The sequence below is a fragment of the Leptosomus discolor genome, chromosome 7, assembly GCF_034619465.1.
Source record: "Leptosomus discolor isolate bLepDis1 chromosome 7, bLepDis1.hap2, whole genome shotgun sequence".
In the NCBI taxonomy this organism is placed as follows: Eukaryota; Metazoa; Chordata; class Aves; order Leptosomiformes; family Leptosomidae; genus Leptosomus; species Leptosomus discolor.
The window spans coordinates 18,177,389-18,202,126 of NC_141397.1; the positions used below are offsets into that span (position 1 = coordinate 18,177,389).

The window sequence follows — 24,738 nt, forward strand, 5'->3', positions numbered from 1 at the left end:
GGTTTTGTCATATTCCTGTAGCAGACTGCTTATAGCAGAGCCCTTTCATTCTTTTAGTTTCTGATTTTGAAAAACTCTGAGAGAGTTAACTGGGGAAAACCTCGTTAGTGTAAGCAATCTTCCTTTTTTCCCACTCTACACTTTGTTGTTTTAATGTTTGGATTTGAACTTAGCTTTGGATATCATTAGAACTTCTTAAAAGATGTACTATCTTAACATCCTGTCATGTGTATGCAATGAAGTTTTGCTGTCCTACAAGGAATTCCAGTAGGAAAATAGGGGAAAGTGCAGCTTTTACTATAGAGGGGAAATTGTGCTAGGCAATCTTTTTGCAAGTTCTCTGCGATTTGATTTAGATCTTCTGTCTTACCTGCCAACAGGTTTTTGGCCAGAAGTTTGGGTTAGGAATTGTCTCAAGCATTAACATGGTAATTGAAATAAAGGAGGGGAATAAATTTGTAAAATCTTATCTCTTTTCTGAGGTGGTGAGGTCTCAGAATGAATTAAACGTCTCTATGGATTCTGCTGTTTGCTCAATTCCATTATGGTGTCATTGAAAATGATAAAAACTGTTTTGAGGGTAAAAAAGGTATTTGGCATTGGAAGGGCACACATATTTTCCTTGTTTGGAATAATGGCCCAAAAAGAGTTCCTATATAGCTTAATTTAACTTAAACTGTGGATATTCAAGTCATTAACTGTTCCTCAGCTTTAATCATTTAGAATTAACACTACCCTTTCTGTAAGTCAAGCCTTGACTCTATTAAGCAAAAGAGCATGCAAGAAGAATGCTATGTATACTTCCTGTAAGATGGTTTAAAAATGGAGACGTCTTTGTACCCATGTGAATTAAAATATCAACCAAGGCATGGGAGTCTTTTTTAGGCTAATTCATAGTTCCTCTTTCCTTTGTTTAGACTAAAGTTGATGGTACCTCAGCTGGAATTGCTTTACCTGTACAATATTTGTTTTCATTGAGCACCTTTAATATGTAGTTGTTGGAAATGATACTTCAACGTGGAAGTTGATCTAGCTGATTGCTGGAAAGTAGAAATTTCAGAATATCCAGAGTTGCATAAACTTGTACAGATTGTTTGATTAGTCCTGCCCTCAGTGTCCCTGCGTTTGACCGTTTAGAAAACTTGGCACATTTCTTGGCTCCTGCTCATCTAAGAGGCTCTGCTGCAGTGCTACTCAGCAGATGACCAGACTGATTTCCTAGGCTGGTGGTAAGAAGCTGTATCGGGTTAGCTGCCATTGCAGTGCCTACCTCTGTGATCACATACTTTTTCCATACCTTCCCTATTTCTGCGTGCTCTGGAGGTGAGTCCATATGCAGGGCCCAGGCAAGGCACTCCGGCAAACTCAGCTCCTCCCTCCTGCAGCATCATATGAGGATCAAGCTTTCCAAGGGAAAACAATGCCTTAATATTTCCTTGAATATCTGTTTCAGTGTCTATAATAAAGTTAGAATTAGTCTGGTTCCTGTTTCTAACTTAGTTTTGTTTAATCTGGGCACAAACCAACACTTTTATGGCAAACGACAACAATAAAAGCTGGATACGGAGAAGCTCCTTTATTTGTGAATCTTCTCAGTGTAACATGCTCAATTGGGTATCTACTGTGCTTCAGAGGATTTTATTTGCCCTCATCTGACACAGGTTCACCAGAAGAAGCTGTAGGTTTTGTTGCTATATGAAGCTGTTTCTGCAAAACCTCCCACATAGGATATGTCTAAAGATCGTTGTAGTTTCTTGACACTTTGGAGGCTAACAAACTTATGAGCGCTTTGCCAGTTCAAGGCAGATAAATGTCAGGGAGTTGGATCTGGCCTTGAAGTACTTAAAGATATTAGTCCCTGGAGAGAGAGCCAAGAGAAAAGTTTTGGGTTTCTCTACTGTTTGGAGAAAAGCTGAAGGAGACAAAAAAGATTCATGTTAATTGGGCCAAATGTAAGTCAAACAAAAAAATCCTCTAATTCATTTTTTTTTCTAAATGAAAGAAAAAATATCATACAAACTGCAGTGTTAAGAGACCCTTATGACTCTGGCTGGTCCTGAGAAATACGTCTGAGCCAAAGGTGGCATTTTTATTTTGTTTTATCTGAGAGCACACTCTGCATCTCTCTTCCATAGTGCCATGATCGTTGATTAAAAGGCAGTCTTTCCACCCTAGGAAAGAAAAGAACAGGAAGCTTGTTTAAACAGAGTGATTTTTCAGCTCTTGGAGTTATCCAAGGGAAAAAAAGGCTGCATATCATTCCAGTCAACAGTGCAATGCAGTTTTCGAACAGACAAGAAGATGCTAACTTCTCCTAGCTACACTGGGAGACAGGATGCCCTGTAGGGTCTGTGTATACTAATATGAGTGATAATGTGGTAAATGGCCCTTACAAAGTATGTCACGACTTCTTTTTGGCATTAGGGGCTAGAAATTCCCCTGGCATTCACATGCAGAAGCTTGTAGCTAGAAAAATACAGCATGTAGTGCTCAGAATAGGAGAAGACACCTAGCCGTTTAACATGCTTTTCTCTTGAGCTTTCTTCACACAGGGAAGATATAAAGGAAGATAAAAAAATAGTCAAAGTAATTCTGATTATCCCCATTGGGCAAGATAGGAACAGTCCTTTGAGCACTTTCACATCTGTGCAGTTTTGCTACCCATGCTTTTTCCAGTGTCTCAAAGACTTACTTAATTTCCCTTTCTCCACATTTTGCTGGAAGGATGATAGAATTTCAGCAGATTAGAAAATCTTGTCCAGTGAATTAACTCTAACAAATGACTACTTAGATTGTGCTGTAATTTTAAAGAAGTACATGTGTAATGTGGGCAAACAAAACACAGATCTCATCTGCTTTTGACTATTTCAGCTGAAATTGTAAGGGAGTCTCTTACATCTTTCTTGAATATTCATGTAGCAGTCACAGATATCTGCCATGCTTATGTATGCAGAAGTTGGTCCTTACTTATGAAGGAATTTGGCAATGTGATACTCTTTGATGAAGCACACAGTACTGTTTCAGACTGAGTTGCCTTGCAGGGTTTGAAACCTTTGTTATAGGTCCATGGGACAATGAATTCAGTTGCATGTATTCATTTCTTCATATGCATCTGTCTCTATGGCATATGTGGTGCCTTTGCATTCCTTATCTAGATCTGCAACTCAGCATATGTAAGACTTTCCACTAGAATCTATTCTGCTCTCTAACGGGATTTGGTCATGCTCCACTAGATCAGTGACAGCCTTCAAAGCATGATTGGTTAAATCTGTAAAGTTATTATTTGGAGTTCCACAGATAATGTTTACAAGCTGTTACATCTGAGATGTCATATGTGGATCAGACAATCAGTTTGCTTAGCAGTACTTCTGTCCCTATTCCAACAGTCTGTCCCCAGACTTCTCTCTGCTAACTTCTTTAAATGCGTGATTGCTTCTGAAATTATGCTGTTAGTGGGAATGTGCAAAGCAGAATTAAAAAAAAAAAGAAAAAGTGACACAGAGCTTTATGAGATGCTACTGGCCTTCTCTCACTCACTTCTCTGAGCCTTAGTAGGATCTCAAATCTTTACTCTTAGGAATCTTAAAACCCAGTAGAAGGAGCTATAGCTCCTTTTACACTTTCCCGCTGACAATCCTTGGACAGAAAAGCAGAAAGGGAGCAAGGCTGTCACTGTGGCCAAGACTAATGGAAGGTCCTACTCACTGTCAGCATGACAATGCAGAGTCCATCAGAAAAATTTCCAGTGGCAGGTAGGTAACCCTCATTGCTGATGACAGAACTGCAGGACTGCAATGTTGCACAGCTGTAATACTTTATGTAAACTGTTTTGATCATTGCCACACAAATCAGATTAACATCTGTACTGAGCTCTCAATGACTGACTTTTTTAACAACTTATTTATATACTTTTATAAAATTAGAAAACCTGCCATTTTTATGTGATTAGATAATACAATATTTAGGGACCACCTGGGAATGTGAGGTGCAGTTATTAATTTGTATGTATACATATATATATCTAATGGCTAAATTAATAGTTTGTATATACATGTTTATGTACACAGATCAAGTTTTTGGCTAAAATCCTTGCAGAATGACATAGGAAGTTTTTCAACGCAGGGCTGGTCTTGGATGTCAATCTGTCAATCTCTAATCTTCTGATGTGATCCTGTCATCTGAAATGTAAACCTAGTTAGAGAACACTTCTTGTAAGAGTAATATCCTACTCAAAATCGGTTCTATAGCACAGAAATAAGGCAGACAGAAGCAATATACTGATACATGCCAAATTCTTAAGATAGACCATAAATGATGTGACCATACGCTATAACACAAAGATAATGTTTTAAGAAGCAACTTCCCTTAAAACCAGGGAGTATTCATTACATATAGTGTGTGTATCCTGTTCAAAACAAGCCTTTATTTCTCTAGAAATACAAGTAGAATGGATCAGCACACCAATTTATTTTTTTTTTAATACCAAGATTATTTTTTTAATACCAGTGAGTAATTCTGTTGCACCTCTTTTTAGAGAATGAGACAGTGCTACGAGTTAAATGCTCATGCAGTATAATACTGTCCTATGCCATCACTAATTTCCAATATATCTGTTTAAACAGAAGCTGTCACTTTCTAATCTGGCTTGAGCCTCCCGCCTGATTCATTTTGTAATGTCACGAATAGTGGATAGTGGATTCATGGAATAGAGCTGGTCTGATTAGAGATGAAGAAACTTCCTTTTACACATGCATATCCTTATAATCAGCAACGATGGGAAAGGAAATAAATAGTACAGTAGGCATGAACTGGAAATGTCTCTGTAAGAACCTCTCTATTTCACCTGAAGTTCTGAAATCTGTTTTCTTTGTCCTTAACATTAACCCTTTCTTACCTTCAAGTGCCTTTCCTATAAGATTGATCCCTACCATTCTGCAGCCAGTATTTCTTTGGTGCTACTGGCCATTGTCATTATAATAGCCACAGGTAAAAAAAAATGGAAACCTGTCCAAAGAATCATACACTATTGAAAGACCATTGAGCAAAATGTCTGCTGTGTGACACTTCGGTCACAGTCTTTCAGTATATAAAGTGTAAGAGATATATTTTGATTCTCTAAAGATGGTGATCACTTTTCAGAGTACTGTCATAGCCCCAGCTTCAGAAGCCCACTAAGTTAATCTGAGGAAAGCTCAAGTGTGGGCTGGAGAGAGGTGGGAAAAAGAGTTCCCAACTAGGAGGAAAAAAAAAGGTTTATCACCAGAAGCTATTTTTTGTAATTGCTGATATGTTCCTTATGAAAGAAGTGAGGGAGCAAATGAAAGAGGCAGTCATTAAAATGAAAATGGAAAGGATGACATCTCTGTTGCTGGGTGTCAAGTTGTGGTATAAGAGAAAAGCTGTGCTGGGTAGGAGGAAAGTAAATGAAGAATTGTGGAGAAAGGAATATTTTTAATTGACAAGATGTTGTAGCTATCAGGTGCAATGAGTAACTTAGTGATCAAGTACAAATCCATATGCTAACTGCTGACATAAACTATTTATTCTGTTTATCTATTACCTCCATCTACAGGAACAGAGCCTCAAAAACATGAACTTATTAGGCCGCAAACGTAAAACACATTTTCACTGTGGCTTGGCTTCTTCGGAGAAGAGAGGGTGGAAATTTCAAACCCCCAAACAAATATGTCTCTTAATTAACTTTTCTCACCATCTGTGCTTACTTATAGCTGAGGCAAGCGGTACCAGTGACTTGTGAGATTGCTTTCAATGCTGCCTCTTTAGGCCAGCTTTTCAAAGCAGCAATCACATGCAGTTAATTCTGATCAGATCAGCTTATCAGCTCAGTTCATTGTAGCGCTTTCATAATCATTCGTGTGTGACAGCCCATTAAAACTTGGCCAGGCCTTTAAAAAAAAAAAAAAATCACAAAATCCATTAATGTGTTTTACATTCAGCCTTTGAGGTATCCAGCATATTTGTTTTGTGTATTAAGCTTTGAAATTGAACTTCTATGAAGAGGTGTAAAGAAAAGTCACCAGTAATACAGGACTTTAGCCAAAGTAGTTTACTGTATTTTACCTCAAAGAGTAGTTTTATTTGAATATACATATATGATGCTGTGACAATTGTATTAAATGCTGTCTATGGCTCTGCTTGGCTTCCGCAAAGGTACAATGCTGTGGATGCAGCTAGTCAGAGCTGGGAGGGCTAATGTGGAGTGTGTGAAGGGCCACAGCCCATGGGCGGTTCAGGCTGACCAAGTGAGATTTTCCTTTCTGGAGGACTTTTAGTGGATGGCAATTACTGTTTGAAGTTGACTGCCCTGGTCAGAAATGGCAGGACCTCTCAGAGTGGAGAGCACTGACAACGCAAAATGTTTCAGCTGACTTGCAGCAAATATTTTTCAAAAAGTCTGGGGAAATGGAGAAGAACCACCTAAATTTGAGTTTGGAGCTGTTTGATTTCAGAATTCTGATTTCTTTGTGTGAATGTTGTTTTAATGTTGGTTTTTTTTCCTGTACCCACTATTCATTTACACATCACATATTTTATAACTTGTTATTCTTTCTCCACAGATTAATTCAAAAATGTTGTGGATTGATATTTGTTGATGTTGTTTGTAGATTTGTCTCTAGCTTGTATTTTAAAAAAAATATCAAATTTTCCACAGAATATTTTTTCTGAACTTTTAATATTAAAAAGATTGAAAAAAAATCCTCTGTGTGTAACTGTTATGCACTTATTTTCAATAAGAAGGATTTCTTTGTGGAAAATATAATTGAAATCTTTGAAATGACCAAAAATATATATATAGGTATATACCCACAACATTGGTAAAATACGTACTACTGAGAAGTTTCTCATCACCTCCTAGTGCTAATAATGTTGACCATTTCGGAGGTGGGAAATTTTTGTTTACAAACAGACTCTATAGGAATTTTCTTGATGATTCTGTGTTCTTATTCTTGTGTATAGAAGTGGCAGATACATGTAGGAAGAATGTATTTTTGAATAGGCTTGAAAAATACAGATGCTGCCTTTTTTCTTTCTTTCTTTTTTTTTTTTTTTAAAGAAGGGAAGAAAATTCCCTAAATTTAGACTGTAAAATAGACTTGTAGGAGGCAGTAAATACAGATCTCAGTAAATGTCTATAATTTACAACTACAGATATATAGCTACCTATACATATCTCTATGCAAATTTATGTCTGCATCCATGTATGTGTGTGTATCTCTATATATGTATACACATTCTTCTAATGTTTATTTTGGTTTTGGCTTTCTGCTTTAATTTAGCAAATAGGAGGTCTGTGGTTCTAATTTAGCTTCTCCATCTCATTTTCAGTGAGCCAGACAGGTTGTCTTTAGGATTTGTTAGTAAAGGTGATGAGTTCCTCCAGGCTCCAGCAAAAATCCTGGTATTAGGGCTTGAGAGTAGATGCTACAAACTGCCAACCTGTCACATGTTTTGGAGACACCTGACACTTTTTGAAAGATTGATTATTTCAAAAGGCCACCAACTGTGTTGCTTTCATTTTATATAAATAACATGCTCAGGAGACTTCCTTGTTGTATCGTAGCCCCCAAGGGTGAAGAGTTTTGGACTAGTCTGAACAAATACTGCTTCAAATAATTTTGCCGATGTAGTTTTTATCTTCTCTGTTAATTTTAATTGGGAGTATTGATTTAAAATAACTCCACCCAATTTAGTGAAGGCATAGGGGATGAAAATTTTCCTTTTGCACTTAGACCTACCTCCTCACCTTGAGGTTTTATTTGCACCAGTTTTGTAAATGGGTTGATATTCAACAGCACTGTCAATGATGGCTTCGTTTTACAAAGGAGGCTGGAAGAAATGCATGTCTTTGGGAAATACTGATTTGTCAAAATTGAAATGTTCTTTTAATGAAATTTCAGATTTTTTATGCTTAACAAATTTCAGATCTTGTTGCTTCACTGGAAGCCCAAATGCTGACCAAAGATCATTTGTCCCTTGCTGTTTTCTAGCATGTTCCACCAGCAATTTAGACACTTTGTTGAGAGCACGTGATATAAAAATGACCAAAATCCTAGAGTTCCTTGCATGGCCGTGATTAATCTGCTAAGCAATCTGAATTTTGATCTTTGTCACCTTTGTTGAAATGTTTGCTGCTGCTTTTGACTGAGTTTCCTTTAAAAGAAACACCTTGGGAGTTAATGTGATCTGTGTGTCTGTCTTGGGACTGTTTTCCAGTCATTTGTCTACTTTTGGTGAGTGTCAAGATGAAGGCTACCGTGGGAGAACTTACTCTGTGTTGGAGAGAGTGGATGCATTGTGTGGAAGGTGTTCCCAAAGGACACATGAAGGAGGGAGCTGTAGTTTTTGAGAGGGAAAACAGAAATCCACAAGAAACCAGGCTTTATTTTTTTCTGCTACTCAGAGAACAACTCATCACAGTGTGCTCTTGGCTTTTTCCTGGATAAGGACTCTGTTGAAATCAGAATTGTATCAACATACTGTAAAAGAAAATCCCTGTCCCAAAGCATGTAACTAGATGGGACAGAAAGTAGGAAGGGAAGCAGGGGCACTGAGAGAAGGGATCCTACCCAAGGTCATGCAGCTGTTGAAGGAAAAGAATGGCAGTAGGCTTTGGTTTTCTTTAATTCCAGGTTCATGCCTTTTCTGTCAAACCAGGCTTTTTTTTCCCTGTATTTTTCCAAGTATATAACCAGGCAGTGTTTAATTTTGTTCTAAAACCTGAAGCTATAAGGTGATGGAGGTGTTTCCTGAAGACCAAAACTTCCAGCTGAAAGCAGGTATGTTAGTTACGTTCTTTGTTTTTAAGCAGTTTCTCTCTTCTGTGCTGTATCAAGCCTCATTAAGGATTGACATTTGAGCTTTTGGGAAAAAGAGACATGCTTCCTGTGACGGCATCTCCCCCCAAGGCATCACTCCTTTTCTTCTTTACTTTTATTTTATTTGGGGGCTGTCAGTATTTTAGTATAGTTTTTCATTCCTCTTTATTACTGCAAGATGGACTGCCTGGATTTTGCCAAATAGACGACCTTCAGGTTTCACAAGGAGCAGAATATTTTCCATTTGTCCATTCATGTGCAAATAACTGTCTTTGGGATACAGGCAGCTTCCATGCAAAAGGAAAAAAATCGAAAGGGCCTGGAAATAGCGCAAAGACCTTTGTGGAGATTCTCAACAGTTATTTTCACCTTTTGCACTTTTTTCTCATCTTTTTAAGCATTAGCCCTTTGACATGGTCAGGTGCTAGGAATCTCCTGGCACTAAAAGCAAATGTTCTGTTGAGGCTCTGTCCTTCTGCCCTGGTGACCTTCCTTGGACGTCTGCCAGCATGGTTCTGATGAAACCAGTGCCACTGCAGATCTCTCTGCCAAGCACTTGCAGTCAGTAAGAGCAAAACTCAGCCTTTATGTTCAGTATGGTCACAAATTCTTTACAGTTGGACTTGATGATCTTAAAGGTCTTTTCCAAACTAAATAATTCTATGAACAGTGTTAAGGTTGTCAGGAGATCTAGGTTGCTGTCTGTTCCAACATATTCACTTCTATTCCATGCTAGGTTTTAGTACTGCGTCTCTGTGTGGTCTTGGAAAAGATGTATCCCCACATCTTACTTTATTTCTTCATTTATATCATATAAATGAGAAAGTTTGCCCACAAACACTTAGATGTGCAGCTGATTTTTTTTTTTGTATTGTCAATGATTTATTTTAAAAGTAGGCTCTCAGACTTCTAGAAAGCACCTCAATTTGTGCTTTGTTACCAGGGTAGTCTTTCTTTGATTGAAAACTTCCTTTCTTCAGAACCTGCAGTAGTAGAAATCCTCATATTGTATAAAGCTGGATGAAAGGTTGGATTGAGTTGTTTTCCTACCAAACTATAAAGTGGTTTTCTTTTTAAATCCTTCTTTCCATTTGGCTGCTACTTAATGTCTTTTGTCTGCTTAAGGAGGACAGGTGCAATTATTCACCTCTGAGTCCTGGGAAAGAAATTGTAATTCAGCATGGACTCTTAGAAAGGAATGTAATTCACTGCCCCACATACAGTACATTATGCAGGTCAAACAGAATTGTGAAAGCTGTAGCAGCGTCAAGGAGAGCATACGATGAACAATGCTTGGTACCAAATCAGGCTGTTTATCTTAATACTTTATTTGGAAGTAGAAAAATAAAATAATTAATTATAGATTGAAGCTCGGTAGAATTGTCTTTTCAGTCTTTTAAGGACAAAATCTCTTGGCACTGCTACATGAGGAAAAGGATGCATGAGTGTTCTCCAACTAGTCCATTGGGATATAGATTTTAAAGCAGCGGTAGTAGATCTGTCATTAGTTAGACTATTTATTTTTTTTTTTATTTTCTTTTACTGTGATAAAAATGGGGGACATGACTTCAAAAATGTAGCACAGAATTTGTTCCTGAAGGGAGGAAGTTCTCACCCTTTCCTTAAAGAGCAATCCTGCCCACCATGGCTTTAAGATCCTCTGTCTGACTACATAGAGATTTCAGCCCAGAGTGAATATATTCAATAGATATTTAATAGATTAATGATGTAAGAGATCTGTTTACAGAACAAAATTCTGCACTGGGTAAACTAACAGAGTTTCTAGCATTGGTCACTTACAACTGCAGACCAGCTGTGTCCCAGCATAATTATTGCTTGAGAATGATACAAAATGAACAGATTCAAAGAAATTTAGTTCAAGTTTCCAGACCTTTTTTCTCACCTATGGGGAAAATAAGTCAGGTTACTGTTTATGTTACCGTGGATAAGTCTTTTCATTGCAGTCCCTGTTTTTACTTGCTGATATGTTCATGACACTTGCACCTTTCTGGGAAAAACTGCCCAGGTCTGCTTTAATCCCAAAGGCAAGTTGCCACAGAATTTTGAATAGAGTACTTTCGTCTGCTTCATAGTCAAAGAAGTCGGATGCACATTTCCCACCTCTTTTGAAATAAATAATTTAATTGCCAAATCTTTTCCTCCCCTAAATGCAGGACTACGATTTATAGAATAGATGCCAGGATTTTCAGGCCGTTAAATGTTCATGCCTCACCTCCCCATGATCAGTTAATTCAGGAGCAGAGAGATAAACTTGGTGCTTTCCAGTAGAGGGTGTGTTAAGCAGATGTTTGGTCATTTTGATTTTTTTGAAATGCAAAATGGAGTAATTTTGTGATTTTCTGCCATGGCTTTTTTATCCTCTTTCTTGCACCAGAGGAGTTAATTCAAGGTAAAAAGGGCAATAGAAAGAGGACAAAGCATTCAACTTGTTGTTCTTACAACTAAGTATTCTACAATAGGCAAACTGAATATGGAAACTGTATCTGCTTATCGTAAGATGTATAATTCTCTTCAGAGAAAATACAGACTGCTGTGTAGATCTAAAAAATGCTCAGAGTCTGGGAATAAACAGCTGTGCTGCTGTTCCAGGACTGAGTGTACTACATGACAATCACTTTGTTTTTCTTTAAATGTTAGGGAAGTAGAAAAAAAAATAAATCACATAACATTAATAAAAGACAGCCAAGCATGTTAGCGCTTTTGTGAAGGCTATGTTGCATGGCTTCGTGAGTAACTGCTTTTTAAAGGGCAACTAGCATTGAAATCTTGTTAACTGACTAAAAAGAAATCAATTGGTTTGAAGGACTACATCTAATATTGGCATTTTATTTGAAGATGTTCCATGTGAACAAACCCTTTTTCCTAGTCTTGTTAAGATCTTTAGGGGTGTTTGCATTGGTGATGGTTATTTTGCAAGCTGGACCACAGGAGGTTCCACATGAACATAAGGAGAAACTTTTTCACTGTGAGGGTGACAGAGCCCTGGAACAGGCTGCCTGGAGAGATTGTGGAGTCTCCTTCTCTGGAGACAATCAAAACCCGCCAGGACACTTTCCTGTGTGATCTACTCTAGGTGGTCCTGCTCTGGCAGGGGGGTTGGACTAGATGATCTTTTGAGGTCTCTTCCAACCCCCAACATTCTGTGATTCTGTGATTATGTGGTCTCTCTGGGTAGGCAACTTGCATGATTAAAATAATTTTTCCTTTGTTAAGAAAAAAAGGAAGGGGGAGAGGATTTTTTCCTCTGAAAAAGGAATGATAAACCCACACAGAAGGAAATTGCCAATTAAATTATGTTTTTGGAGAAACAGTTGAACTGTCTATAAACAACATGTCAAATATAAAGAAAGACAGGAAAAAACCAAATACAATCTCTTTCAGCAACAGTGAACTCAGATTGTTACCTTTAACATTCTTAAGGAACTTTGTTTTCACTATATTCAAGTCAGTCCCAAAAAACCCAACATCCTACCCCAGCAAAAAATCAGACCCAACAGACATGTCATTCCCACTGAAGGAATGCTTTTTAAACTGAGCTTATACATTTTTAAAAGTAAAGGGGAGGAATAAAAACATCTAATTTCCTACACCCAAAGTGAAAATACTTCATCCTGATTTAAACTAAAGTGAATCAAATGTAATTCAAAAGCAGAGGTAAATAAGGCTAGCAATCACAAAGGGATGAGTTGCTTGTCCAAACAGGGAACTGGAGGAGAAACTTGAGAGTCATCCTGCACAAATTACATAGCTGGAAGGAGAAGCCTTTTTCTCACTTTGCATAATACTCAATTTTGTGAGGAAGGGAAGGTTTCTTCAACAAAGTGCTTACTACAATGATGTCCAGTGATGGCTGTAGTATCAGCAGATCTGCAGCTGCATATGAGACTCCTTGCTGATGTATTGGACATTTATAATGCAGCTTCCAGTCTGAAGAGGTGATGGTCTGTATCGCTGCACAGAATGTCTCCCACAGGTATTTCACTTCTGCTTTTCCTTCTAAAAAAACCCCAAAGTATACGCTTGCTCTTCCTGTGCAGAGAATACAATCGGACAAGCTCTCAGATGAGGAGAGGTGTTGAAGGCCCATTGGCCTCAACCAAGACATTCCTTTTTCAATTCATTGATGGTCTGATGAGCAAAAGTAGCTGAAGGGTGTGCTTGACTCCGATGTGGACTTCTAATTGATGTACTTAAGTCTTTATTGTCTATTGTATCAATACACTGAAACAAGCCTGGTTCCTGTGCTTCTAAAAAGAGGCAAACTGGCTTTCTGAGTTTTGTCCTGACCATGTTGCTTTAATCACATATATGTGCTGTTTTTTTCTGTCTCCTTCTGGCTTTTCTTGAGATCATGGGTGAAAGGAAAATACCTTTTTCACATGGGACAAAGAGGTTTTTGGGGTTTTTTCCACTATTTTCTTTCCTGTGTGTATTCTTTCACAAGTGAAGTGAATCCCCCACCTACCTGTGGGGATTTTAAGAGAATAATCTTTTAATGTGGAAGTGTTTATGTTCTCATTAAGGGGTGAACATAACATTGATTTCCTCTACCCTCATCCAAAATCTAATTGCAAACTGTAGTGGCTGAAGATAAGGCTGCTCACCAGGTTTAATGGTGTTTTACTACTTTAATTAGTCTTTGGGTTTAAGGTGTTTCGTGAGAAGAAAAGGGCTCCTCAATAGTTGGGTTAAAAAGGCAGGGAGAAACAACAGCCGTAAGGGCACTTTCCCATGTACTTGAGCATGATTAAATGTAGCAGGGGGTTCTTCCTTCACTGAGTAAATTACCTTTGTCCCACGTGTATATTGATATAAACTTTAAACATTTGACTTTGCAATATATCTCAGGCTGCTTCTTTTGCTGGTCAGGGTCAAGAGAGAAATTCATGAATGCTGACAGGAAATCTCTTTCTAAGTATAAGGAATAGGTATCCAGTTTCTCAGATAAACAGAAGATTAAAATTGTCAAATTCTTTGTGTGTTTACTTTTAAACAACGCACACAGCAAATGAACCTTTTCAGCAGTTGTGTATCAGTGATTCAGATGCTACATCATTTCTCTAGTGTCATGGTAAAAAATCCCTTGAAAAATCAGCCTCTCTGTACAAATTGTTTCAGCCTGGTACAGTGATTCAGAAAAATGTTGGTTTGGGTTATTTGTTACTGTTTTAGAAGCCAAAAGATCTGAGCCTTCAAGAACTCTACCTGACATTGCCAGATGCTACTGAAGTTATAGTCGCATCAGGGTGCCATAGGGTTTTAATCGGAAGAGTGTGCATTTCTTTTTCAGTGTAGGAAATGGAATGGAATTCATAAACTTTTTAATTTTCTCTCCTACTCTTCCATCTCTATCCATCTTAACATATTTTTATTTGTAGCATTATGACAGATTTAAGACCAAAGCTGAAACGTAAGGCATAAATAAATGAATAAATGATCTTTTTAATCCAAATGTAATTCGTTAAAATCCATTCAAAGTCTTGCCTAATAGGCTAACCTATATTTTAATTCTGAAAACCTTATCCCTTGTATCTGGAATTACTTTAAACCATTTGGGACTGCTAAATGTTGGATATATATATCAAATAGAGTATTAATATATTTATATTTTTACATTTTAATTTATTAATACTGGACCAAATACGAAGTTTCCTTGAAGTTTAATATTAAGACAGCAAAAACTTGTGATGTGCTTTTCAGTCAACCTGAAGCCATCTTCTTGGATCCTATTTTTATAACAACATGACTAACAGTTAAAAAGAAAATGAAATGGTTCACACCAGGGTGCATAAATTTTTAGGTACTAAAATGAGACCAAACCAGCTCTAACAAAACACTTTCTGATGTATTCACTCAGTCTATGCCATAGTCCCTCTGCTTCCTGTGGGCTTCTTATGAATTTGGGGTACACAGCCTTCTCTATGGAGGTAAGTAAGATGGGATTTAGGCCCATGAGGTTGTGCCATCTAGTGACAACTCACCCCACAGAAGTCACCGACTACCAGGGGGTCTTGCCATGGCTCTCATGCCACCACCAGTCTACACTGGTTCCCAAAATATCATAAATGACATTTGCTCAACAGCAAGCTTTTTATCTCAGTTTCTGAGTGAGAAGTACTTCAGTGAATATTCTTGTTCATTAACTACATACTAGTTTTAAACATTTGTTCCATTTTAGCCACTCTTTAAGCATGCTATTTCTAGCTCTTGCTCTGAATGCACTATTTTATAACGATGGTGAGCAGAATAACTGTAGTCATATCACTAATAATCATCTTAACCAATCTATTGTGTAGCTGAACAGATCAAGTTAATGCAGAGTGGACGGGTTTGGAAGCAGTTTCCCTATCATAAAAATATAAGACCATTCACTTGTACTGATTGATTCAGTTTTGAAAAAAGCAAATTGCTGATCTGAACAGAAATATATGCCAGTTAGAATAAATATTGGCCTCAATGAGAGTTATTTTGTTGGAGAAAGGGATCTGATATCCAGGAGACTCTTTAGCTATGGTAGTTGTTGAGTATTGCTTATTCAAGCAGTAGAATTGTTGGGCTGAAGCAGGGAAAGTTTATTAGCCCTGCCTTGGGCATCAAACTATTGGATTTCATGTAATATCATCAGGTTTATAGGAAATATTTTACACCTTCATGAGTAAATGTGAAATTTTGGGCATCGGGAAACTATATGAGCATTGTATTTTTTATACCATTTTCCAAAGAGTGCTTGGTTCTCAGAGATGATATTGGTTTTATTACAACAAGCATTATTTGTCGCTCTGTACTGTTGGTGCTTATTTTCTTTTTTTAAGGAGAATATAAGAACAAGTGCTGATATAAGGTACTGCATAACTTTGTTAAAAAAAAAGGGGCGGGGGGGATGGGAGAGACCTGCCTCAGACAGATGAAAAATGCCCAATATGTCAAGGAAAATGTATTCCCTGATGTCATTTCATGCTCCACAGGGGTCTGTTTTCTTGAGTCCAGTGTAAATGCATACTCTCAAGAAAGCCATTTTCTGCTTAATGTGGAAAAGAAGAATAAAGCATTTTTTTATTCTACTATTATACAATCTTGTCAGGAAAGAGAGGTGGATGAAGAATTACAGTCTTCAGAGATGGCATCAAGACTCCCTAAACACAAACCTTACCAACCCTAGTCTGTAATCATGTCAAATTTCACAAATTAAGCAAGACTGGATTCTGCTTTGGACACCTCTAAGGAAAACCCATGATACGATAGGAACTAGCATGCACAATTCCTTAAGCAGTTCTCTTTTTCCTCTGAGTGAACAGTGATGAGATGAATATGGAGAAAGTATGCAAGCCCTCCCTTCTGTTCTCTGGAAGAGGTCCTCCACCACCCCTCCCAGCTCCCCAAAATTAAAGCTTGCTCTGACCTATATTTTCATACTTAGTATTCCCTGTGCTGCATGCTGGAGAGCAGGCACAGAGCAGCACTGAGAGTTCATGCACCTGCCTGCAAAGAGAGGGAATGCAAGAACAAGCTAAGACAGGAGAATTGATCTCATCAATGTCCTGGTGGCAGACATGTAGTGTTCAGTTCCTAAATGGGTCTAAACAAAAGTTCCCTGTGCCATTTGAAATGTCGTAGGGGTTATCCTTCCTTGGCCACAGTGCTCTGGAGGACCGCAGGTCTCCTGTAGGTTTTGTGTGATACCTGCCAGGCCTCTGTGGTTGCCAGGGGTACTCTAGGGCATCTCAAATGCCACTAGGCAGCTATAATTAGAAAACTTAATCAAGCCCTTAATTCCTAGGACTGCTTTGCCAAATATCTAATTTTAGCTGTCAATGATGCAATGAGTGGACATTTCAGATGCTGCAGAAAATGAGAATTGTCACCATATGACCCACCAGATCTGCCAACCCGAATGAAGTGCTCAACAAACTGTGAAAAATTCAAAGACCAGCACCTGTAAATGGGAGTGTACACCCAAAAATAAACTTAATTTTGGCTAGTCACTTTCCTTCCATGGAATTTTGTGCATCAGATGGGAGAGTGCTGTGCAGTAGTAACAGCAAATGAACCCAAGGAGGGAAAGAAAAAAAATGTCTTCCTGAGATTAATTAGTGTAGACATTAACACCATTGAATATTTTGAAGAATCCTTAAAAGACTCCAAATCACATAAAATGGAATCCTACAAAGGATTTGCTTTCATTGTAGGTCAGTTTAAACCTAAAAGTTTGGAGAAAAAACTTCTTTATCTTGGTAGTATTTTATTAAATAAAGTCTATAAATAAAATTGTAACATAGCAATAATTTTCCTGGAGTACTGCATGATAATTAATTTACTAGGATGGGTGGGGAGAGAGGTAGTAACACTATTCATTTTAACAAGCTGCCTTGATAATACTCTGCTGCATCACTTCCAGAACGCATAAGCAGTAATGTTTGGTATATTTCTGAATGTGATTAGGAAATTCACCTTTCATTTCTGTATTTGCTCTTAAATAATATGAATATAAAAATAACAGTATTCCTGCAATTGGTAAAGGAGACAAATGCATAGTCTCTAGGGAATGGCATCTATGAGAATGCTCCCATGGAAAATCCTCATGCTCTTCTTATTGATGCAACAGTTAAAATATTTTCATGTTATATTCCATCCCCATATGGTTTTCTTCAGTGTTGTTTTCTCAGTTGATGGGAGGGAAATTCCCTAGACACATTTTACATAATTGCTTGTATGGTTGCTGTTGCTTACATTTGTTCTGTCAATTGTGGACAGTTCTTATTTCCAACTATTTTGTTAGAAGTGTTCAGAATGCTTAAAAATGCTGGAATAAAGTGTATTTAACACAACCACCCACTTGCAGAGCTCTACAAAGCTGGAATTCATCCCTCAACTCTTCTCTCAGCACCCAGCTCTGTCTCATGGAAATACCTTTACTGTTTTCCTTTACTTACTGTAACACTTTTTTGAATTTATTTTTGTTAATTTTGAGAAATTATTTTGGTAGTTGTGGAGGATACATTTTCACCGTCACATTTTCAATGCCAGGAATTGTGAGGTTTCCTTGCACTTCGGTTGACAATGATTTTTATATTAATTAATAAAAGGATTCTGTAGCATCCTACAAGCATTGGCAGTTATCCTCAGTATTTCAGTGCGGGAACATTTCTTTTATAGCTTGGAAGAAGTGTTGTACAGTGAAATTAGATGAAGAGCATTACTGCGATTGGAACGTGTTTCTTAATACCACTACCTTGCTAAATGTACAAGAAGGTATTACTCACCCACATTTTTCTGTAGCATTTTCTCCCATAACAGAATGAAGCAGTAATACTTGCCATTAGCCATCCTGATGTTTTGAAACTAGTATCAGTTCTGGGGCAGCATTAAACCCATGTGCATAGAGATGATTGCCAGAGGTAGGGATGAAGGTGGCCTCCCCACATGGATCTCCCTGCAGTATTTGGGATATTTTTTCCCCAAAGTGTTTGATCTCTCACTTTGAAATTCGAAGTACAAAGTCAAATGAAATCTGACCTGGTCAAGTAAACTATTTTTTCAATACACTTGCAGAAGCCTCCACAAATTGGATCTATGATTTAGAGAAGTTACATAGGTTTTTGGTTTTGTTGGATTGGTTGGTTTTTTGTTTTTTGATTCCAAAAAGTGTGCTGTTGGACATATTAGAGGTGACATGAGGGTGAACGCTTCTGAAGCATGTGTTCTGCAAAGACTTATTCAATACATTAATCTTTTAAAACCCAAGTATCCTGTCTTGTAATAAAATAAGATGACAAATCTCATAAGGCAAGTTGTTTTATTTGGGCTTTCTCCATTTACTGAAAAATTACTTGGTAAAAACTACCTTGAAAGTCAAACCAAAAGCAATAGATTGTGCCTGTAAGAAATCATAATGTTCATTATGTACACAGCGATGTGGCAGAGGAGGAGAGCTGAATTTTTAGTAGCACTGGATGAAAATTAAAATAATCCTGGGTAAGTAATATGTTGCAAAGTGATAGTTCAGTAAGTTTGAAACTCATTTGAATTCAGCAGTGATGATAAGTGAGATCTTAACAGAATATTTTAGAGTGGCTTTTCAAGTCTGTAATCTGTAGGACAGAAAGATTTTTATTTGATATCTGAATAAAACAAACAAATAAAGTTTTTGGCTTTCTTTTTATAGGATGAATTTAGAACACTTGTCCAGTTTTGTATGTTCCCCTAACCCTTCACTGGGGAAATAGTCTGTCATTTATTCCTGGTTTTCATTTCAGATTTTTACATTCTGCTTTTAACACAAAGAAGGTGAGAAGTAAATCTAATTTCCCAAGTGATTTTGTTTTTCCTCATAATGAGAAATGTATTTTGTAATGTTTCAGACGATATAGAAATCAGCTACAGATTTAAATGGCAAATTTCCACTTTCCATTGATATGACAGCTGAAAAGCCTCCTTTCCCTGCATATGTGGACATCGTGCCATCAGTCATATAAGCAGGAGGTGCTGTACTTGGGAGGATTGTGGATTTGTTTGGTTTGGTTTTGTTTTTTAAACTACTTATAATAAGCCATAGTCATCTATCGGGATTAATTTTAGGGTACAGAAGGAGAAGCACTTTCCATTTGAGCTCTATTTGCTGTAAATAAATAGCAAGCTGAGAGCTACATAAGCCAGCCACAGCATAAATGTAGTTTGAAACTAAATAAATATATAAAGGAAATAGCCCTCAGAATTTGATGATGAGTCCTGATCTGATGCCACAGGAAGTTTAGAGCATTTATAAATGTTTCTGACAATAGTTTACCATCCTAAAAAGAGCAAGTTATCTGCCCCAGTATCTGTTAGACACAGGACGCCGAAAAAATGAAGAATATTTATTTGGTGAAGGAGAGTTCAGTGAAGTAACCTTAGTTTTGCCTGCTGTTCACCAGTAATGTCATGACAGCGTAACAATTTTAACCAGTTTCTTAAATACTGTTCTCTAGTATAACTCCCCAAATATGTACATTACCATTTTTTCTAGCCTTTGTTTTCTTGCAAGTAGTATGGATCTGCCAGTTTATGCTTCCCTTCTTTCCATTTTGAGGCATTTTCCCATGATGTTCTTCAAAGGGCAGAGCTAAGGGTGTGGGGGTTTGGCTCAGGTAACTTGGACAGGATTGGAAGTTTCTGCCAGCAAACAACTCATTTGCCAATGGGGTGGCTTCACTTGTTCCCCATGCTTGGACTCCCTAGTTCTCTTGAAAAGTTGCAAAGAAGAGTGTGGCTATATCTCAAAATATTACCTCAAAGAGGGTCTGATTATCTGTGAGAAATTACCCTGTACTTGCTGTTCTGTTTTGTTTTCACAAATTCAGAGCCTGGGACCCCTGTGCATATAGTCAGGCTGCCTCTGAACTGGGGAAGAGAAAAAAAGGCCATGCTTGCCACAAACAAGTTCTGGGCTGGCACAAGAGACAGCAAGCAGATAAAAAAAGACAGAGTAGTGCAAAGAAGCCATGCGATGGTGTTGGTAGGGGTTTAAAACAACGGGTGGTGTGGGAATGAGCAAAACAAAGGTTTGTTTAATCCAGTTACCTCTTTTCACCGATGACAACACAGATGACTAAGACATGGTATGGAAGCAGGGCAAACTTGCAATGCCAGACACTGCTGCTCTCCCAGCCTCCGAGAGGTTGCGCTTGAGGCACTTTCTGAGCCAGAAGCGTTGGGTTTTTTAACTACCAACATTTTTGGAGGCATTGCAGCAATTCTAAGGAAAGATAGGAAGAACAATTGTTCTCAAAGATTTTTATGGAGGGCTCCTCCCTTAAGCAGTTCCTGTGAGGGACAGCTGGAGGGAAACATGTGTTTTTGACAATTTAATATATGGTTAGTGGGGACCAAGATTAAAATTGCAAGTAGGAGCTGACTTACTGGTACAAAATGAGAAAGAATACATAATTGTTGCATATGAGAGCGAGGGTCTCCTTAGAAAGACAGATTGCTGTTGTTTCTGGTAGAAATGAAATTATTCACTTGCCTGTATTGAGATGCCTCTCTTTCCTGTAGAGTTTGAAGCGGAAGAGGCACTGCTCCAATCAGTAAGGGCTGTAATAGCCCATTAGATGTACTGAAACGGATGTCAAACTACCTATGGGCTGAAGGGTTAGGAACCAAAGAGCTAAGATGGTAGAAGGACTCAAGTGCCTTCTGCCGTTTTACTTAAGCTGCTGCTAACTGACTTGATACCTCTCATCTGAACAAACACTTGAACTGAAAATATTTCTGTCTTTTCCCAGTGAAATGTTTCATTAGTTATCAATAACTCTTGGGTGTGTGTACAACCACCTTCACGAACAAGTTGAAATCTGAGGAGAAATATTTTTTTTTAATTGTATCATTTAATATTTTTTTAAAAAACCCCTGCTTATTCCCATGATATTTTTCTGAGTAAAATTGAAATATAGCAAAGTCTTTGTTTCTAGGACAAAAAGTTAGGTTCAATTTTAATTATGTCATCAGGACACCTGGACTGCATTGTCAAAGTATGAAGACTATCAATATGCATGGAGCACTGTCACATTAAGTAAACGTTTCCCAGTACCTCTGTTATCTTCCTTCTCTTTCTTTTTGAAGTAATATAATATTCAGTGAGGTAGACAACTGTCCGTGCTGGTAGGTATGCAAAGGAAAAGAATTAATTTTTTAATTTAAATTTGAGTTAAAATAAATTTAAAAAATGCACAATTAAAATTAGATAGGAAAAAATAATACATTAATTATAGACTATAGTTACTCTCTATGGGCCAGATTTTGGATAAATCACTTTGCAAAACAGGCCATATATTCTGATCAGAATTTTGGTCCTTGGCAGATAATAATCTTTCCTTCCTAGCAGGTCACCAACAAATTCCATATTTCCATCAGTTCAAAAATGTTTAGTGCTCTATCGGTTAGCTCTCTCTCGGTTTGAAACACATACCCAGACATCCCAGGGCTTCAGGAAAGACTAAGTCAAATTCAACCCTAATGCCCTGATCCAGGTGCCTTGGAGAGTGGTGGAGAGAAGCTCTTGGCCATGCCTGTGAATATGCAGGACCACCCAGACAGGCTCAGGCCATCTCAGAGGGCAAAGAACAGGCTGTTAATAGGACCTATGTAGTGATCTTTCCACTAATACGGTTTTCAACCTTTGGCAGTGTATGAGTTCCTTATCCCAGTTACATGTGAATCACTGTTTTTTGTAACTGCTGATGGCCTTAAGATTTTTCAACCATTCCATGCTTTTGGACTATTCACTATCTTCTAGCAATGAGTTCCATAGTTTATTTATGCTTGCTAGGAAGAAACATTTAATTAATATTTTGATGGTTTTTAACCTGTTGCCTGAATGGGAAATGATGTATTCTGAGTATCTTGCAGAGGTCTGACTAACATTAAAATGGGAAGAGGATATGTTATCACACAGCAGAGATAACCATTTTGTCCTTTTCCACAAGCTAAACTTAGGATTTCTTGTGGTAACTGTGTAGTCAGGAGCTATATCTACTCGCTCTCTAACCAGCTTTACTGGCTGGGGGTGAAACCCAGGGCCTTGGATCAGACTTTAGAAAATCCAAAAAACCCAAACTATTTCACTAGAATGATAGCAGAATCATTTATTTGTAGCACAGAGCATAGCTAGTGCATTTTATTTTGAGATGCTGTTTATAGACTTTAATTTTTTTTCTGTGAGACCCAGCTTGAATTTACACTCTTAGTGCTCTTTAGCAATAATTAAAATTTGTTTTGTATAATCTTAGCTATATAATCAGCTAAAAGAAGCAATGAATTTCTATAGCTTCTGAAGTTTGAAAAGTTATTTCTTTTGGCTAGTGGCTATCTGCTATTAAATCACTTCAAAGCTTTGGTATGATCCTTCGGTATGGCAAATACAGGATATTTTTAAAAGAAGTTGTTTGGAGAGTAGTAAGAATGATTACTTTACAGAAATACAGCTTGGGTGAAATTTGTGCTAAAATAAAATTGATTACCCTCTTCCTCTTGAGGAAAGATGAAAACTGCATTACTCTTGGTGATCAATTTAAGTGACCATTTCTAAGAAACTTATTCTTTATTAAATTTCTTAAGGACAAGAGCAACAGGAGTAGTTGCAGAATGTGAAATGAGTCGCTCTAAGAAAAATTACGAAGAAAGATGGAAACTATGTGTTCATTTGAACCAATACAATTTCTGAATAACTTCTGAAGCTGATCAAGTTTCTGTGAGTTTATTGGTTTAGACTGTGGAATGAGGAGATTAGGATTTACCTCAGACCTTCCCCAAAATGGAAGTAAAAGTTTTTGTCTATGTTTAGCCCATATCCAGGGCTAAACTGTAACAGTTGCTCTATAACCCCATGACCCCTCACCAGCTAGGAAGGGGAATCAGGAAAAGGAAAGTAAACCCATGGGCTGAAGTGAAAACAGATTTAATGAAACAGCACTAACACCAAAAATTACTATGCAGCTGTCACAATCAAAAGGAGGGCAGTCCTCAGGAGCAGGGAAAAGCCAGAGGAGGAACAGAAGGAACCCTAGCAGGAATCCCACAGGAGCCCTCTCTCCTCAGTAAACCCTCACCTTTTATAATGACCATGACATTACGGTGTGGGCTACCCCTGTAGCTCACTCAGGTCAGCTGCCCTGGCTGACTTGAAGCTGCTGATGGCCTGCCCAGCATGGCTGGGCTGTGATTTTGTCCCAGCCAAACTAGGACAGTTTTTAAACCCAAATCAAAAGGACATACGAGTTCTCAATTCTGCCATATTAATCTGAGTGTTAAGAGAATCCTTTTTTCAAGGAAATTTTTCTACAATATATCTGGGCTTACATTTGAGCAATGGCTTATCTATGCATGAAGCAGGAGCCAGTCACTGTCAATCAGCTGGCCTGTACTTTCTTGCTGCTGTGCAAGGCAGCCAGCAGGAATTCAGCAAGATCTGGCTGCTCAGCATCCAACTTGCCCTTGGATGAGGTGGGCTTGTAGGATTTCAGTGCAGGCTGCAGCTCCTGCTATCTCACTCAGCACTTAAAAGTGGGTTGTGGGGGAGAGGGTTTGGAGAACAATGATCATGAACCAGGAAATCAGGAAGGGATCTGATGGGAAAGTGGAGGAGGACGTAGGAAGGCTGTTTCTCTTTTACAGGATATAAGCATGTTGAGTTCTTGAATTCAAGGTCGTACTTGCCCTCTTAAAAAAGATGTGTACATATGCAAATAAATAAAAATAATGGTCTCCTTATATTCAGGTAAAAATAGTAATTTTACTTTTATGTAATAATTGAAGCAGCCCTTCTGCTATTAATGGAGTAGCTCCATATTAATATATCTGAGTTTAGAGACCCTAGCAATATAATGAAACGATCTTCCTATTGAAGCATGGCAAACATCACTGCCCGGAGATTCCTGACTTTCAGTGAGAAGGAAATTGGGCTAGCACTGTGCCTGCACTGAGAGGGATGCTGGTCTGCCTGACCCAGCACTGATTCAGTCTTTTCAACTTCAGCTTCTATGGTACCTTGAAACCTTTGCAGAGTTCACAGCCTTTGTTCCTGTTAGGAATCCTTAGGCCAGCTGTTGTTATGTGCCAACTTAAGGGATAAGAAACCAAATCTACCTTCCAGGGTCTTATCTTTGCCTGTGTTCCACAAAAACTGTGGTCATTGTCCTGCAGAAAGGCATGAATGCAGAGTCATTACTTCCTCACTTGAAAGATTAACTACATATTACTGCCTAGTGCAGCTTTTTTATTTTCTCCTTACTTTTCAGTTCACATGCAAAACTTTGGTTTTGATCAGTTTGACAAATTCAAACTCACCCTGTGTGGTGGTGTTTATTGCAGATTTGACTAGAACAAGGTACTTAAGACTGGCAATATT

The 24,738-nt window shown here is 38.0% G+C and overlaps 1 protein-coding gene across 1 annotated transcript in view; it reads left to right on the top strand.

Annotated features, from left to right (window-relative positions):
- RBMS3 (RNA binding motif single stranded interacting protein 3) overlaps window positions 1–24,738 on the top strand; it is a 709,828-nt gene that overhangs the window by 218,590 nt on the left and 466,500 nt on the right. The window lies entirely within an intron of this gene.